At 43.2% G+C, this 16,124-nt stretch overlaps 1 protein-coding gene across 2 annotated transcripts in view; it reads left to right on the top strand.

The window, feature by feature from the left end:
- Positions 1–16,124, top strand: part of LOC126339830 (fatty-acid amide hydrolase 2-A-like) — a 168,276-nt gene that overhangs the window by 16,039 nt on the left and 136,113 nt on the right. Inside the window, exon 2 of one of the 2 annotated variants that reach the window (XM_050001667.1) lies at positions 9,859–9,939. The exons of the other annotated variant lie outside the window; for it this stretch is intronic. The gene's annotated coding sequence lies outside the window, so the exon portion shown is untranslated. The remainder of the gene's footprint in view (positions 1–9,858; positions 9,940–16,124) is intronic. 2 annotated transcript variants of the gene reach the window in all.

The following is a 16,124-nucleotide window of genomic DNA, read 5'->3' as shown; positions in this document are numbered from 1 at the left end:
TGTAGAGCTCTCGTTCAGCGTCAGGAACCTCTAACAGGTTTATTATAGTTTTTGTGTCCGATAGGTCATATATCGGATGCACAGTGTAGGGTGTTGTTGGCGAATTGTTTGTGCGTCAGTGGGCGAGCTCGTCGGTGTCCCTGCTGTGGCCTGTTGGTCGGCTCTAATGGCAGCTGGTAATTACCAGTCAATGTTGCTGATATGCACGGGCTTGCGGACGTTTGCCGCTTGTTTGTGTATGTTAGTTTACCATAGGTGGCTATGCCCTAGCTGATTGCACAGAAGTCTTACATATACTTATTATGATTTGCTAAACTTCCCATTACACTGCCATGACCTTGTTTCCTGCCGGCGGACGACCATAATACATATACATCTTCGTCTACATCTACATACATACTCCACCAACTCCCGTACGGGACATGGCGGAGAGTACCTTGTACGATTACTAATCATTCCCTTTCCTGTTACACCGTTAATAGGGCGAGGGAAAAATGACTATTTATAGGCCTTCATGTCAGCCTTAAATTTCTCGTATCTTATCTTCATGCTCCTTACGCTAAATGTACTGAGTAAAATCATTCTGCAGTCAGCTTCAGATGCCGGTTCTCTAAATTTTCAAAATAATGTTCCTAGAAAAGAACGTCGCCTTCCTATCAGGCAACCCCGTTTGAGTTCCCGAAGCATCTCTCTAATACTTGAGTGTCTTTCAACCCCACAGGTAACAAATCTATCACCCTGCTTCTCAATTGCTTTGATGTCTACCTTTAATCCGACCTGGTGCGGATCCTAAACACTCGACGAGTACTCAAGAATAGGTCGCACTAGCGTCCCATATACGATCTCCTTCGCAGATGAGCTACACTTACCTAAAATTCTCCCTATAAACCGATGTCGATCGTTCTCCTTCCCTACCAAGATCCTTACTTGCTTGTTTTATTTCATATCGCTTTGTTATGTTAAGCTCAGATACTTCAACGACGCGAATGTGCCAAGCAGGTCACCACTAATACTCTATCCGAACATTAAGGGTTTGTTTTTCCTACTCATCCACATTAACTTACATTTCTCTACATTTCTAGCTAGCTGTGTGTTCCTACTCTTATTACTTGTAAGACTTTTCTGGAAAAATGCAACTATTACTAATTTGCCCCTTAAAACTACGCTTTTCCTAATATTACAAGCGAGCAAAGCCTAATACTAATAATTAAAAGGGAACAAATGATAATTAAAAGTAAGACACATCGGGGCAATGGAAAAAGTTAGTAGGAAGAAATACAAGAAAGAGATCTGCCACAATTACCGAACAGTGATAAGGAGGTGACAATTACTAAGTCAGTTCAAACAATGTTCAAATGTGTGTGAATTCCTAAGGGACCAGACTACTGAGGTCATCGGTCCCTAGACTTAAACTAACCTAAACTAACGTATGCTAAGAATAACACACACCCAGACGAAGGGAGGACTGGAACCTCAGGCGGGAGCGGCCGCGCAACTATGTCAGTTTTTAAGCAATCAGCACTCTACGTCCAGTTCCCCTTACGTACTAGCTTCAGGAATGTCATGACTCGCAAACCAAGTCACAGTGTTTTGGAGTATTTCTCATTTGTACCACATGCGTGATAGCTTAAGTAAGCCCTGGAGATTCAGTCCACCTTCCATAAAGCTTCTTAGAAGACGATACGGCTTTGGATCCGAAGTCAAGTTGACGGTTTACTATACCTACGCTATTTTGTTTAATTCGCAGTTTTTTTTATTTTTTATTTTTTTTGCTGGTATCAAGTTTTCCTTCCCTGTGCACCATTTCCTTCTGCCCTGGAAACAATGGAATCATAAATGAGGATGACAGGAGGAGATTTTGTGCCTCTCTTCTTTCTAATACCTTGCTAATTCGCTCAGCCGAAGTAAACTGTAATAGAACGTTCAAGGTCGAGGAACTTTTAACGACAGGTCCTACCAAGTAGTGTGAACGAGCTTTTTCAAGAGTGACACTCAAATCTTATTGTATGCAAACTACGTCTGTAGGCTGCTGTGGCTTCCGGATAGCCAGTTGACAGTAAGCACATATACAGAGTCATACGTTATCAAGCAACGCTGGGAAAGTAACTGAAGGCCAGGTCTCCTGGACAATGCAAAGACTCACCTACGCTGCGGAAGCAAGCTACGTCATGCTTCAGAGCTTTCGGTGAGGCAAATGGAAACATTCGACACACAGTTCCAAACTATTCCACAATCCTGCTTTGAATAAAAATATAAAAAAAATATAACAAAATATAACAATAATAACAAAATAAATAAAATATTTCACGGTATTATTGTTATCAGTATTTAGTGCCAGACTAAATGTGTCTCTTTAGATATTTGAAGTTGTAGTTCGGAGTTTGCACCTTGATTACAGGATTTCAATAGCACCCACTACACCAACATGCTGTCTATGAACGCCGCCAGAGCCGACGCAAATTTTCAGTGTCGTGTAGGGTGATAAATCGAGTGACATAGCGAATTCCGGGCTGTTCAGAGGCCTCGAACGCACTCGTTTTCACGTGACAGGTGAAATGTACAGTTCTCGTGTGACAAAATCTATTCATGGCACTTGTCTCCGTGCATCAAATTACATACAAGACCAAACATTACAATCTCACTTGATAAACAATAGGAAGGTACGGCGGGTAAAATCACTGTAGAGTGGTAGTGTGATTCTACCGTACGCTCCCCTCTAGGCCTGCGTGTTGCAAAGGATCCATACAAATATAACTCTAAAAAACAAAAGAGCTCTCTTCAGACAAATTTACTGTCAGAGTCGCGATTGAACTAAATACGCGTTCCTCAGAAATAATATTACTCCTTGAAAATAAATTACAGAAGGGAAGCGATTTCTACCAAACAATAAAACACCTGATTTGGAATAAGTAAGTTTCAGAAAAAGCAAAACTCCTTATGTATAAGAGTTATTATTTCCCTATTGTGTCCTATGGAGGAGAAAAATGGACAATGACAGAAAGAGACTGGAGCAGACTGCAAGCAGGGGAAGTGAAATTTCTCAGAGCAGAGTAAGGAATGTAGATATTAGAAAGGACCTTAAACAAGAAAGTATGAGAGAATAAATTGAAAAAAAAAAGAGATTAAGATGGTACGGGCATGTTAAGAGGATGCGTGGGTAGAGACTCTCCAAAATTATGGAAGAACTAAAGACGGGTGGAAAAAGACCTAGAGGGCGCCCAAGAACACGGTGGAAAACGGGGGTAAGAATATCTGTGGAAAGGAGAGGTGTGATCGGTCGGCATAACAGTGTGTAATGGGCACCTGAAAATCGGCACGTTGATGTGGCTAAAGCGGTCAATCTACCAAGGGGTTCATGTGTGGTGTGGACTTAGTACGACCCTTTTTCTTTCATGCTACTGTCACTGGAGAAGTGTACCTGGAAATGTTACACACATCAATTTTGCAAGGTAAAAATGTGCTTTATGGAGCTGATGAAGGTCCTATACCAACAGGACGGGGCGCCACCACATTACCACCTAGCTGTACGAGCTTTCCTGGGTGACAATTTTCCGGGGCATTGGATTGGACGATGAGGGCCCATTGAGTTCGCTCCATGGTCGCCAGATCTAACACCTATAGACTTATACTTGTGGATAACTATGAAAGATAACGTCTACTGACGTAAGCCACGCACGCTGAAGGAACTTCGCCGGGAGATTACAGATACACGAGCAGTGATCTCCACTCTAACATTGACTGACGTAACTGCGGCGACCGCTTGTCGTTCTGTTATGTGCATAACCGCCAACGGTGAAAATTTTGAGCAATTAAAGTAACTATGTACTAAAGGGAAGGCTGTACAACATGTGCGATCAATTATTAAATGTAAAATAAACACATAAGTAATAATTCTCGTTCCTTAGAATGTGTACATATTTTTCTGGCGAACTCTTTTTTTTAAAAAATGTCCACCTCCCTAAAGACGTACATATTTGACAACAGATGAACACCACATTTTATTCTTACTGCTTACTTTTGCGCAGCAGTTACTTCCTTTGTACGTGATTCTGTGACACTCTTTGCCAAGCATCTTGGACATCTTTTAGTCTGTATATTTCAATCGATTTCCCGGGTTGTGTCATACATTAAATGTCCGTATTTATTTGTTGTAGACCATAAAGCTAACATGGAGAGAGAACGTGCAAAGGATCGACGTTTGGTGCAAGGACTGACAGTTCACAGTCTGCAAATGTAATTTATTTATTTATTTATTTACTAGCTGAATACCCGGCTTTGCCCAGTTTTTATTCCAATTTTTTTAGTCTATCGCCGGCCGGAGTGGCCATGCGGTTCTAGGCGCTACAGTCTGAAACCGAGCGATCGCTACGGTCGCAGGTTCGAATCCTGCCTCGGGTATGGATGTGTGTGATGTCCTTAGGTTAGTTTGGTTTAATTAGTTCTAAGTTCTATGTGACTGATAACCTCAGAAGATAAGTCGCACAGTGCTCAGAGCCATTTTTTAGCCTATCTTCTCCTACACCCTCCATCTCCTCCACCTCCGTCTCCATCTGTCTCCTTCTTCTCCTCTCTCTGTTCACCTACCCTCCCCCCGCCCACTGCCACCCCCCCCTTCCACTGTCTGCCCCCCTGTCCCTCCCTATGTCCATCTGCTATACCCCCTCTCCCCGTTCATCTGCTCTTCTTCACTCTCTCAGTCCATCTCCTCCTGCCCCTGACTCTCTCCATCCTCTTTCCTTTCTGTGTCCATTTACTCCTCCCCTCACTATATCCATCTTCTCCTCAATCACTCCTGTGTCCATGTCCTTCTTACCCCTCTCTCTCTGCATGTAACGTTCTGCCCCTCTCTGTCTGTCCTTCTCTTCCTCTCCCCATCTCTCTTCTCATTATGACCACCACCACAATAGAAGGTTGCTCGTTCTTACCCCCTGAGTATTTCTTTCCACACAGTAATACGTCTGCCACGTTTGCCTGAAATCAGTTCAGGGGTTTAGCAGGAGATTTTTACCCACACATATGTAACATATATTTCACATGAATGTAACATATTTCACACACGTTTGTGCACATATTTCATCTATATCTGTAGCGAATGTCGTCCTGAAGCTCTGATTTCACGCTACTCAATCGTTATGACGTTATGTGTCCTGAATACTGTAACCTACAATGATATTCTTGCAGGTATACGTTTCATATTGTCTGCGAAATTTGTTGTCAACAGAGTTAGCAGTAAAGAAGTAAACTTAAACGCCATGCATGATGCGGCAGTATTTCACGCATCTCAATGTTTATGAAGTCATATCTCCTGAACTACACGTTATACAGTGACATATTTTTTCTGGTACATTCAGTGGTATTTGGGAATACTGTCTATATAACGTGTCGTGAAGAAAATTAGTAGTAAATAAGTAATAAATTAAAACGTCATGACTGATGCGGCAGTTTTATTGTATGAACAGCAAAAATGTAGTAAGCGATAAACTTTTTTCCTTTCATCACTTTGTGGGGGGTTGACACAAAGAAAAGCATGTGTAAAGTTTGCAAGTCTCTAAATGCTCTCATTCTAAAATAGTGGATGTATACAGTCTGCGAATTCCCGCGTCGTGAGCTGTGAGCTACACTACTTCCTCATTCCCACCCACGATTCTTTAATAGGTACCTTCCTCCCTCCCCCCCCCCCCTCCAGCGCCCCGCAAGGCCCCACAGCAATGAATTCCAGAGGGTAAGTGATATGTGTCCTGTGGTTTAGGAGCAACTCGACGTAGTTTGGACTCAACAAGACGCAGGAAGTTCCCTGCAGAAACATTGAGTCATGCTGCCTCTATAGCTGTCCATTATCGTGAAAGGATTGCCGATGCAGGATTGTGTGTATGAACTGTCCGCCCAATTATGCACCTTGAATGTTCGAGGTAACACATGTCGGGCAATCTGGGTGGACAAACCACTCGCTCGAATTGTTCAGAATGTTCTTCAAACCAGTAGCGAACAGTTGTGGCCCAGTGAAATGGTGCATTGTCATCCATAAAAGCTCCGTCGCAAATGGCTACAAAGGATCTCCAAGTAGTCGAACATAACTGTTTACAGTCAACAATCGGTCCAGTTGGACCAGATGACACACTCCATTCAATGTAAACACAAACCACACCATTATGGATCAACAACCAGCGTGCACAGCGCCTTGTTTACAACCTGAATCAATGGCTTCGTTGGGTGCGCGCCACACGAATCCTACCACCAGTTCTTACCAACTGGAATCGTTACTCATATGACCAGGCCGCAGTTTTCCAGTCGCCTAGGGTCAACGAACCCATGTGAGGCGACGTCGTGCTGTTAGCAAGGGCACTCGCGTCGGTCGTCTGCTGCCATAGCTCATGAACGTGAAAATTCAAAATATTCAAAGATCTGTGAATTACTAAGGGACCAAACTGTTAAGGTCGTCGGTCCCTAGACTTACTCTATTTAAACTAACTTATGCTAAGAACCACCACCCGTGCCCGAGGGAGGACTCGAACCTCCGGTGGGAGGAACCGCGCAATCCGTGCGTGACGTCCAAGACCGCGCGACCACTCCGCGCGGCGCCCGAAATTTCGCTGCACTGTCCTAACGGATACGTTCGTCGCACGTCACACATTGATTCCTACGGTTATTTCACGCAGTGAAGGCCGCCGTCCATTGGCGTTGTCCGTGGTGAGAGCTAATGCAAAAATTTGGTATTTTCGGCACACTCCCAATACTGTGGATCTTGAAATACTGAATTCCCTAACGATTTGCAAAATGGAATGTCCCATGATTGTACCTCCAACTACCATTTTGTCGTTCAAAGTCTGTTAATTCCCGTCGGCCATAATCACGTTGGAAACCTTTTCGTATGAATCATCTGAGTACAAATGACAGCTCCGCCGCAGCACTGCCCTTTTATACCTTGTGTAAGCGATACTACCGCCATCTATATATGTGCATACCGCTATCTCATGACCTACGTCACCTCTGTGTATATATGTACATCCATTTTTATAATGTACGGTATATGAATTTATTGAGTTCTTTTACCTCTTATACTTTTAGATCGATTCCACGTGCTTTCCCATTCTTCAAGGAATCGCTTTCTCCGTGATACTGTTAATTTCAATTTTTCGTAATTAGAAATAATGTGTTAGTTGGACGTTCATTGTCTCTTTTGCTTGTCTATCCACATTTTCATTAAATATTATGCCTATATGGTTACTGGCCCTGTTGGCCAGTTGCTATGCTTCTTTCAGTTTTTATCACTCCTTGCTCGATATCCAGAAAACAATCATAATAACTGAAATACACTCTTGCTATCTGATATAATTATAAGGTTCTCACGTTGCGCTATTACACCATAAACGATACAATGCTCCAACTTTTAAGGTGTGCATGTTAATGAAAATATTGAACCGGAAGAACCATATTACTGACTTGTCAAACAAGCTGGCTACTTTTACTCTTCGTATAATTGCTTATCTTGGAAACAACCTCTTGGTATATTTTGCATATTTGCACTCAGTAGTGTCGTACGGAATAATTTTCTGGCCTAACTCATGAATTAGAAAGAAAGTATTGATTGCGCAAAAGCGATCAGTAAGAAATATAAGATATGGTGTTCACCCGCGGTCTTCATCTAGGTACCTCTTCAAGGAGCTGGGCGGTCTAACTGCACCATCACAATACATAAATTCGCTAATAAAATTCATCTTAAATAATTCATCACAATTTGAGAAGAATAGTGATTTCCTTACCCACAACACTAGAGGAGAAAAGGAACTTTATTATCCATGATTAAAACTGTCTTTGACACAGAAGTTCAATATTCAGCAATAAATATGTTTGACCTTTTGCCCAATTACTTAGAATGTATGACAAGAAGCAAAGCAAGTTTTAATCATTTTCCCTAGACAACTTCTCCTACGAATTTTTATTTAAAAACTGGCAGGCTATAAATAAAACCACATACGTCCTGTAAACTGACTTGTTTCACACCATTTCGATAGAGGAATCGTTCCAGTGATCTATGGAACACATAACTTACTAAGTAACTATATCGCTGCTTGATTGTAAATGATTTGACAGACCAAATGTAATTACTCATTCGTGACCAATAAATAGAATCAATCTAAATTGGCTTGTGGTCTGTAAGTACCGATCTAAGATGGAAGGAGTGCATCAAACGAATTGTGGTAAAATACTGTGCAGGACTGAAATTCATTAGAAGAAATCTGAGTAAATGCAATGCACCCACAAAGGAAATATATTACGAAAGCTTCACTCGAATAAGTATTGTCAGTTTGCGACACTTACCAACTGAGATTGTTAGAGGAGATATAGAAGACCCGAAGAAAAGCTATGAGTTTCATTATGGACTCGTTTAGTTGGCGCTAGCGCATTACAGAAGTGCTCAATAACCCTTAGAGACAGACGCCACTATTAAAATTGTGAGCGCCAAGGATAACTTCACTATATGATAATAATGTCAAATACAGAAAAATGGTCTTCTTGGAAGTCGTTCCTCTCATGCAATCACCGTGAACAGACGTAGTAGTGGGGAAGAAGGGAGAAGCGTGAGGGGAGGCGAGTGGGTGGATAATAGTTGTGTGTACGCCCCACTGTCACAGAATCGCCAAATTCTTAGCTTAAAGTCTTGCACGCAACTGAAAACCAGGATTAAGGAGCAATGCTGCAGCCTGTAAGTTTGTCGAAACCGCGAGGAAATGTGGCCTTCTCAATGTTTCCTGCCAGATGCAGGAAGGATATAGGGACTGGGTGCACCTCAAAGCGCAGGCTGCATCTGTTGCTTATTCCAGCGTGGGCCCTTAGGTTGCAGCTACTACTTCTCCAACTTGTTGAGTGAGCCCACAAGGTGTACACACTGAGTGTACAGTATCACTTTTCTCGTCCTTTGGCACCATTATCCCTTCGAGTCTCGGTGCACCATTGTGAATGTCACAAATTTTACTTTTTCATTCATCTTGTTGGCTTATCCTTTATTCGTAATTTTAATAGCGGTATACTGAGATCCATATTCCTGACTCGACTGAGTAGCGAATCACTAAACACGACATCTGTTACACTCTGTGAGAGATTACTGTTCTCTTCTTGAAACAAATTCGCTTCGGAAAACTTACGAGAGGGTAAATGAGTTTCTAACTCACTTCTGTGCGATATGCCCAGTTCTTAAAGCAACAAATAGCCACAGAGACTCGCGCACAACCAGATGAACTTCATATACGATCTGAATATTGCTGAGTGAACTTTGAATAGTCGTCAGTTTTATCTGGTAAGTCCAAAGTCGAAGATTCCCACCTCAGCAGAATGTTTATTAGAAGATACACGAAAGACAACACCGCGATTTCTTTATCGGGCTGGAATGTGCTTTTTGACCTATGTACGACATCTGCTAAGCTGCAGATCTACATTTTCACAACCAGCAATCACTGTTCCAGTTACCTCTGAAATTCACGTCACATGCAACAGCTTAATCTAGAGTAACTTCTTTAAACTATGGGGATCAAATTACGGTGCTGTGTGGCACGTATTCATAGCCCTGAGACACAGTTATCCACGTTTTGGTAGGTGGCTTATCAGTCAACTTTTTAAATTATCCACAATGAAAGGCGCACTAGTAGTTAACTGCTGCTTACAATTGTTCTTAGGTCAACTCGTTATGTGATTTTCGTATAGTTTCTGTACCAGACGTAATGAACCGACTGTAAGATTGCATACACTTCTGTTTCCTTGCACTTTTAGGTAAAACAATGTCTTGTGAGATGGCTTGCAACGGGAGGCCACTTTAGTACATTGAATACATTTAGTTCACTTAACGCAATCGTTTCTTTACAGATTACCTTTAAAGTCATAAAGCAAACGGTTCGTGCAGGTTTGGAAGCCAGCGAAGGCGAGTAACAGCCAAATCGAGCACCGGTAAGTTCAGAATTTAATATCGTTTCGACATAGAGGTTATGTGAAATGAAACACTAGCTTGTATTGCACAGTGGTTTTGTGGAAGAAATGTGATTCAGACTCATTTACGAGGAGGGGAAGGTGGGGAAGAGGGGATTGATGGTAGGAATGGGGGAGGAGGGAGACAGGAGGGCGCACTTGCCCCCTTCTGGAGTCTGAAAAACATACTTTTTATTCATTACAGAATTTTCACACGTTTCTAGCAATGATTATCTGTGATACTGCTAAGCAGAAGATTTAGTGTATTCTATCATCCATGTTCTTCGCAGTTGCTATAAAATTTAGCTTGTTTGCTTGTCACGGTATTTGCGGTAAATTATGCCGTTTGGCTCTCTGGTGATTTCGGCGTCGTTCTACAATCTCTGCAGAACACTGTCAGAATAGTGTCGCTCAATTTTTCTCTGTCGCTTCCTCGTACTACACTCATGCTCATAAATTAAGGATAATGTTGATACATAGTGAAACAACGCTCTAGTGGGCGGTTTGCGGGTTTAAATCACCTCGGGGTATGACCATGTGGTGCATTTGACCTGCGGTCGTCGCACGATGGTGATGGCAGCGGTCCACATACGCAAAGGTGTGTTGGTGCATGTCAGAGTACGGTGCAGCGAGTATGCGTGTAGACGTTTTCAGACGTGTTAATGGTGACTGTGTGTTGAAAATGGCTCAAAGAACGTATATTGATGACGTTATGAGGGGTAGAATACTAGCGCGCCTCTAGGTTGGTCAAACACAGCAGGTCGTAGCACGGGCCCTCCGTGTGCCACAAAGTTTGATCTCAGGATTATGGCAACGATTCCAACAGACAGGAAACGTGTCCAGGTGCTACAGTGTGGGACGTCCACAGTGTAAAACACCACAAGAAGACCGATATCTCACTGTCAGTGCCCACAGTCGGCCACGGAGTACTGCAGGTAGCCTTGCTCAGGACTTTACCGCAGCCACTGGAACAGTTGTCACCAGACAAACAATCTACAGACAATTGAAAAGACATGGTTTATTCGCCCGGAGACCTGCAAGGTGCATTACACTTTTCCCTGGTCACAGGAGAGACCATAAAGCCTGGTGTCAAGAACAAAGTACATGGTAGTTGGAACAGTGGTCCCAGGTTATGTTCAAGGACGAGTTCAGGTATAATCTGAACAGTGATTCTCGCAGGGTTTTAATGTGGTTTGATCCAGGAACCAGATACCAACCCCTTAATGTCCTTGAAAGGGAGCTGCATGGAGGTTCAAATGGCTGTGAGCACTATGCGACTTAACTTCTAAGGGCATCAGTCCCCTAGAACTTAACACTCTTTAAACCTAACTAACCAAAGACGTCTCACATATCCATGCCCGAGGCAGGATTCGAACCTGCGACCGTAGCGGTCTTGTGGTTCCAGACTGTAGCACCTAGAACCGCTCGGCCACCCCGGCCGGCCACCTGCATGGATGTCGTGGTTTGATGATGTGAGGTGGGATTATGATTGGTGCACCTACAGCCCTGCAAGTCTTTTACAGAGGAACAGTAACAGGTCAGGTTTATCGGGACGTAATTTTGCACCCATTTCAAGGGTACAGTGGTTCCCACCTTCCTCCTGATGGATGATAACGCACTGCCCCACTGAGCTGCCATCGTGGAGGAGTACCTTGAAACAGAAGATATCAGGCGAATGGAGTGGCCTGCCTGTTCTCCAGACCTAAACCCCATCGAGCACGTCTGGGATGCTCTCGGTCGACGTATCGCTGCAAGTCTTCAAACCCCTAGGACACTTCAGGACCTCCGATAGGCACTGGTGCAAGAATGGGAGGCTATATCCCACCAGCTGCTCGACCACCTGATCCAAAGTATGTCAACCCATTGTGCGGCCTGTGTACGTGTGCAAGGTGATCATATCCCATACTGATGTCGGGTTATGAGCTTGAGTGTAGACCGGTCTCGTTGTAGAATCTAGACGAGGCCGGTCCCAACACTCGGCAGGGGGAGTTAGCCACCAGGGTCATGGATCTCTTCTCGTTCTTCGTCACGGCACCATAAACATGGTTGTTGTGTACTTGGTCGGCTCCTAGAATACATTCACCTTCCACTTCCCCTGTCTAACTTAAGCAGCACAGTACTATACTTTTTCCGCCTACAGACTAGATCGGTGTCAGCATTGTTAGAGCGCATACGGCCGACTGCATCAACGTCGATTAAATGTTAACCACACTGAAGTGAGCATTTAACCCTGGACATACAAAATTCGCTGCATCAAATCAATTTACAGTTAAACGAGCGAACTGATTACGGTTAAAGTTGAGCGAGGTCGGAGACTCGTTTATCTTGAACTGATCGCGGTGAGAATAAAATAGCCGGCCAGGGTGGCGGAGCGGTTCTAGATGCTCCAGTCTGGAACCGCGTGACCGCTATAGTCGCAGGTTCGAATCCACCTCGGGCATGGATGTGTGTGATGGCCTTGGGTTGGTTAGGTTTAACTAGTTCTAAGTTCTAGGGGACTGGTGACCTCAGATGTTAAGTCCCATAGCGCTCAGAACCATCTGAGAATAAAATAAAAATACGTAAGTGTTAAGATGGCGGCGGGCTTTGATGTTTTAGATGAAACAGAAGATGAAAAATGTATCGTGACCATGTAAATCGTCGCCGCGACCGTAGAGGTGTAATTGTGGAAAGGGGAAATGCTTTCTAATATTACGGGAACAGGACATTTGAAGAGAGATTTCGCCGTTCAAAAGAAACAGTGTGGTGGATATGAGGTCAAATCAACCAGAGGTTGGAATTCCCTACTTATGAATAACCACGTATCGACCATGAACAGACGTGTATCGACATAAGGACATATGCAACTGCTGCATTAGTTACTGGTGACAGTGCTAAAATACATAGTACAACAGCACGAAGAACTGTCAGTGATGTATCGGGGATCATACCATCAGCGTCTCCCCAATACATAGATTTTCCTTCTGGAACAGAATTACACTCCGTGATGGATGGTTTCAGCGTACTGGATGGATTTCCTGAGTCTTTGGTACACTGCATTTCAATGCTATCGAAAGGGCGTCGTTCTGATACAATTTGTCGTAGGTAAATATCGAATGTTGACATTTTCAGATAAGGTCCTTACACAGCGTATACCGATACGGAGAGGGGGCTGTTCTGTTGAAGCCGTAGGTTTATTGATCGCTTTTACAGCTGCAAAGGTGAAGGTAGCAAGTTCGCGTCCATTTCCTCCCAATTATTTATTTTCACCTTCTGTTTTCTAATAGATTATGTATCTCTCTTCTTAATGCAATAGAAGCATAACCCGCAGTTATCTATATTGTTTATTGTAAATAATGTATCTGCTGCAATTGTTGATGCAAAGACCAACGTCTGGAATATTATCCTAGTGGCCAGAAATCTTAACGTGACTGTCAGTCTGTGTCAGAAACAAAACACAAATTACACACTGGAACTTTTTGTTATTATGAAACTTCGTGTAAAATATACACAGCTGTCTCTTGGTTTTATGGACAGATTCATGTTTGTATCTTGTCGGCATATATCTTTTTCGGTGATGAAGAGGAACTACGAAAAAAATCTTATCTTCCGTTCAAAAGAAATTACGAAACGAATCTCTTGTTATAAAATGTACATGATGGAGACTTTACTGATAGTAGTTAATGCAACCTCGGGAATGTTGTTCTTATGTATGTGCAAACTGACATTAGACACTGCATTTTAACTCCATTTCATTTAGAACCGAAAATGGGATGAAGATGTAATTGAGTGACCGAATAACATCTTCTGGCATGAATGACAGATCGTTGTGCAGCATTATTGACTGCTCCAGCCATCGATGAATCCAAAATCTTAACGCTACCCTCGTCCGTTTTTTCTTTCTTATGCGTTCTAAAATTTCAGCATTACAGCTGGTCAGCTCTAAAAGATGTCAGTTTCAAATTTTGAGAAATTAAGACTCCTTTTCTTGCTCTCCATAGCGCAGTAACAATACGCTCGTTACGACAACAAACTGAATAGCGCATGTATGTTCCACAGAGAGCGATTGAATGTGTAATGGACTCTTCCCTTTGTAACACACGAACTTCACTGTGGTCAAATTCACGGTTAGCTGAACGTGACTTGCTAATCGGTGTTTAGAGCCGATGCAGCGGAAAGACAACTTAATTGTGGTGAAGCTTTAACAGTGACCATGAGACCTTCGGTCATCTTGCTTTTTAATCGACGATGGTGCACTTAACCATATAGTTGTCACGGGTCCGCAGCTCGTGGTCGTGCGGTAGCGTTCTCGCTTCCCCCAACCGGCTTCCAGGCTTCGATTCCCGGCGGGGTCAGGGATTTTCTCTGCCTCGTGATGACTGGATGTTGTGTGATGTCCTTAGATTAGTTAGGTTTAAGTAGTTCTAAGTTCTAGAGGACTGATGACCATAGATGTTAAGTCCCATAGTGCTCAGAGCCATTTGAACCAAGGTGTCACGGCAAAGACCCAAAGGCATCACTAGGAAATAAAACATGTCAGCCGCGCGGTCTGAGGTACCTTCTCACGGTCCGTCGGCGGTTCGAGTCCTCCCTCGGGCATGGGTGCGTGTGTTGTCCATAGCGTCAGTTAGTCGAAGACAGATTAAGTAGTGTGTAGGCTTAGGGACCGATGACCTGCGTAGTATGTTCCCGTAAGACCTTACCACCAAAATATGTTCTTTCCTGCGCTAGATCTACTTAGTCAAACTCACTTTCAATTTTAGAGCCGTGTCTCCCTAGAAGACTCCAATTACGAATTCAGTAAGCATTTAAATGACAGATGTCGCTGACAGATTTTTTTATGAATCGTCCAAAGGATTCTACTCGGTAATTTGAAACATTGCATTAGCATATAATGAGTCCTTCGTTTTAGTTTTGCCTCCTTAGTAAAAGCCAGCCAATGGCCTTAAGATAATTGCGGAAAGTTCACAAGGAATCAGAATATACACCATATGTGGAAATCATTCTTGTTACAGAAAATAACTTTAAATTGTTTATTCAAGACATGAAATTCTCACCTACATTGATGACCCTGGAAATGCACCGAAACCTACAGGATATAATACAATACCGGAAACACAAACGCGTTGAAAATTTTGGTTTACTCTTTGCAGATTGGCAGTCGCTAAATTAGAATAAAACAGTAACTTGATTCATTCCTCTAAATCATGATATACAGGGTGTTACAAAAAGGTACGGCCAAACTTTCAGGAAACATTCCTCACACACAAAGAAAGAAAATATGTTATGTGGACATGTGTCCGGAAACGCTTACTTTCCATGTTAGAGCTCATTTTATTACTTCTCTTCAAATCACATTAATCATGGAATGGAAACACACAGCAACAGAACGTACCAGCGTGACTTCAAACACTTTGTTACAGGAAATGTTCAAAATGTCCTCCGTTAGCGAGGATACATGCATCCACCCTCCGTCGCATGGAATCCCTGATGCGCTAATGCAGCCCTAGAAAATGGTTCAAATGGCTCTGAGCACTATGGGACTTAACATCTGTGATCATCAGTCCCCTAGAACTTAGAACTACTTAAACCTAACTAACCTTAGGACATCACACACATCCAATCCCGAGGCAGGATTCGAACCTGCGACCATTGCGGTCACGCGGTTCCAGACTGAAGCGCCTAGAACCGCACGGCCACACAGGCCGGCGATGCAGCCCTAGAGTATGGCGTATTGTATCACAGCAGTCCACAATACGAGCACGATGAGTCTCTACATTTGGTACCGGGGTTGCGTAGACAAGAGCTTTCAAATGACCCCATAAATAAAAGTCAAGAGGGTTGAGGTCAGGAGAGCGTGGAGGCCATGGAATTGGTCCGCCTGTACCAATCCATCGGTCACCGAATCTGTTGTTGAGAAGCGTACAAACACTTCGACTGAAATGTGCAGGAGCTCCATCATGCATGAACCACGTGTCGTGTCGTACTTGTAAAGGCACATGTTCTAGCAGGTAGAGTATCCCGTATGAAATCATGGCGGTGAATCGAGGAAGTACAGTACATACTGACGAAACTAAAATGAGCTCTAACATGGAAATTAAGCGTTTCCGGAGACATGTCCACATAACATCCTTTCTTTATTTGTGTGTGAGGAATGTTTCCTGAAAGTTTAGCCGTACCTTTTTGTA

This window comes from Schistocerca gregaria, chromosome 1, assembly GCF_023897955.1.
Source record: "Schistocerca gregaria isolate iqSchGreg1 chromosome 1, iqSchGreg1.2, whole genome shotgun sequence".
Lineage (NCBI taxonomy): Eukaryota > Metazoa > Arthropoda > Insecta > Orthoptera > Acrididae > Schistocerca > Schistocerca gregaria.
This window is presented reverse-complemented; position numbering and strand designations above follow the sequence as displayed.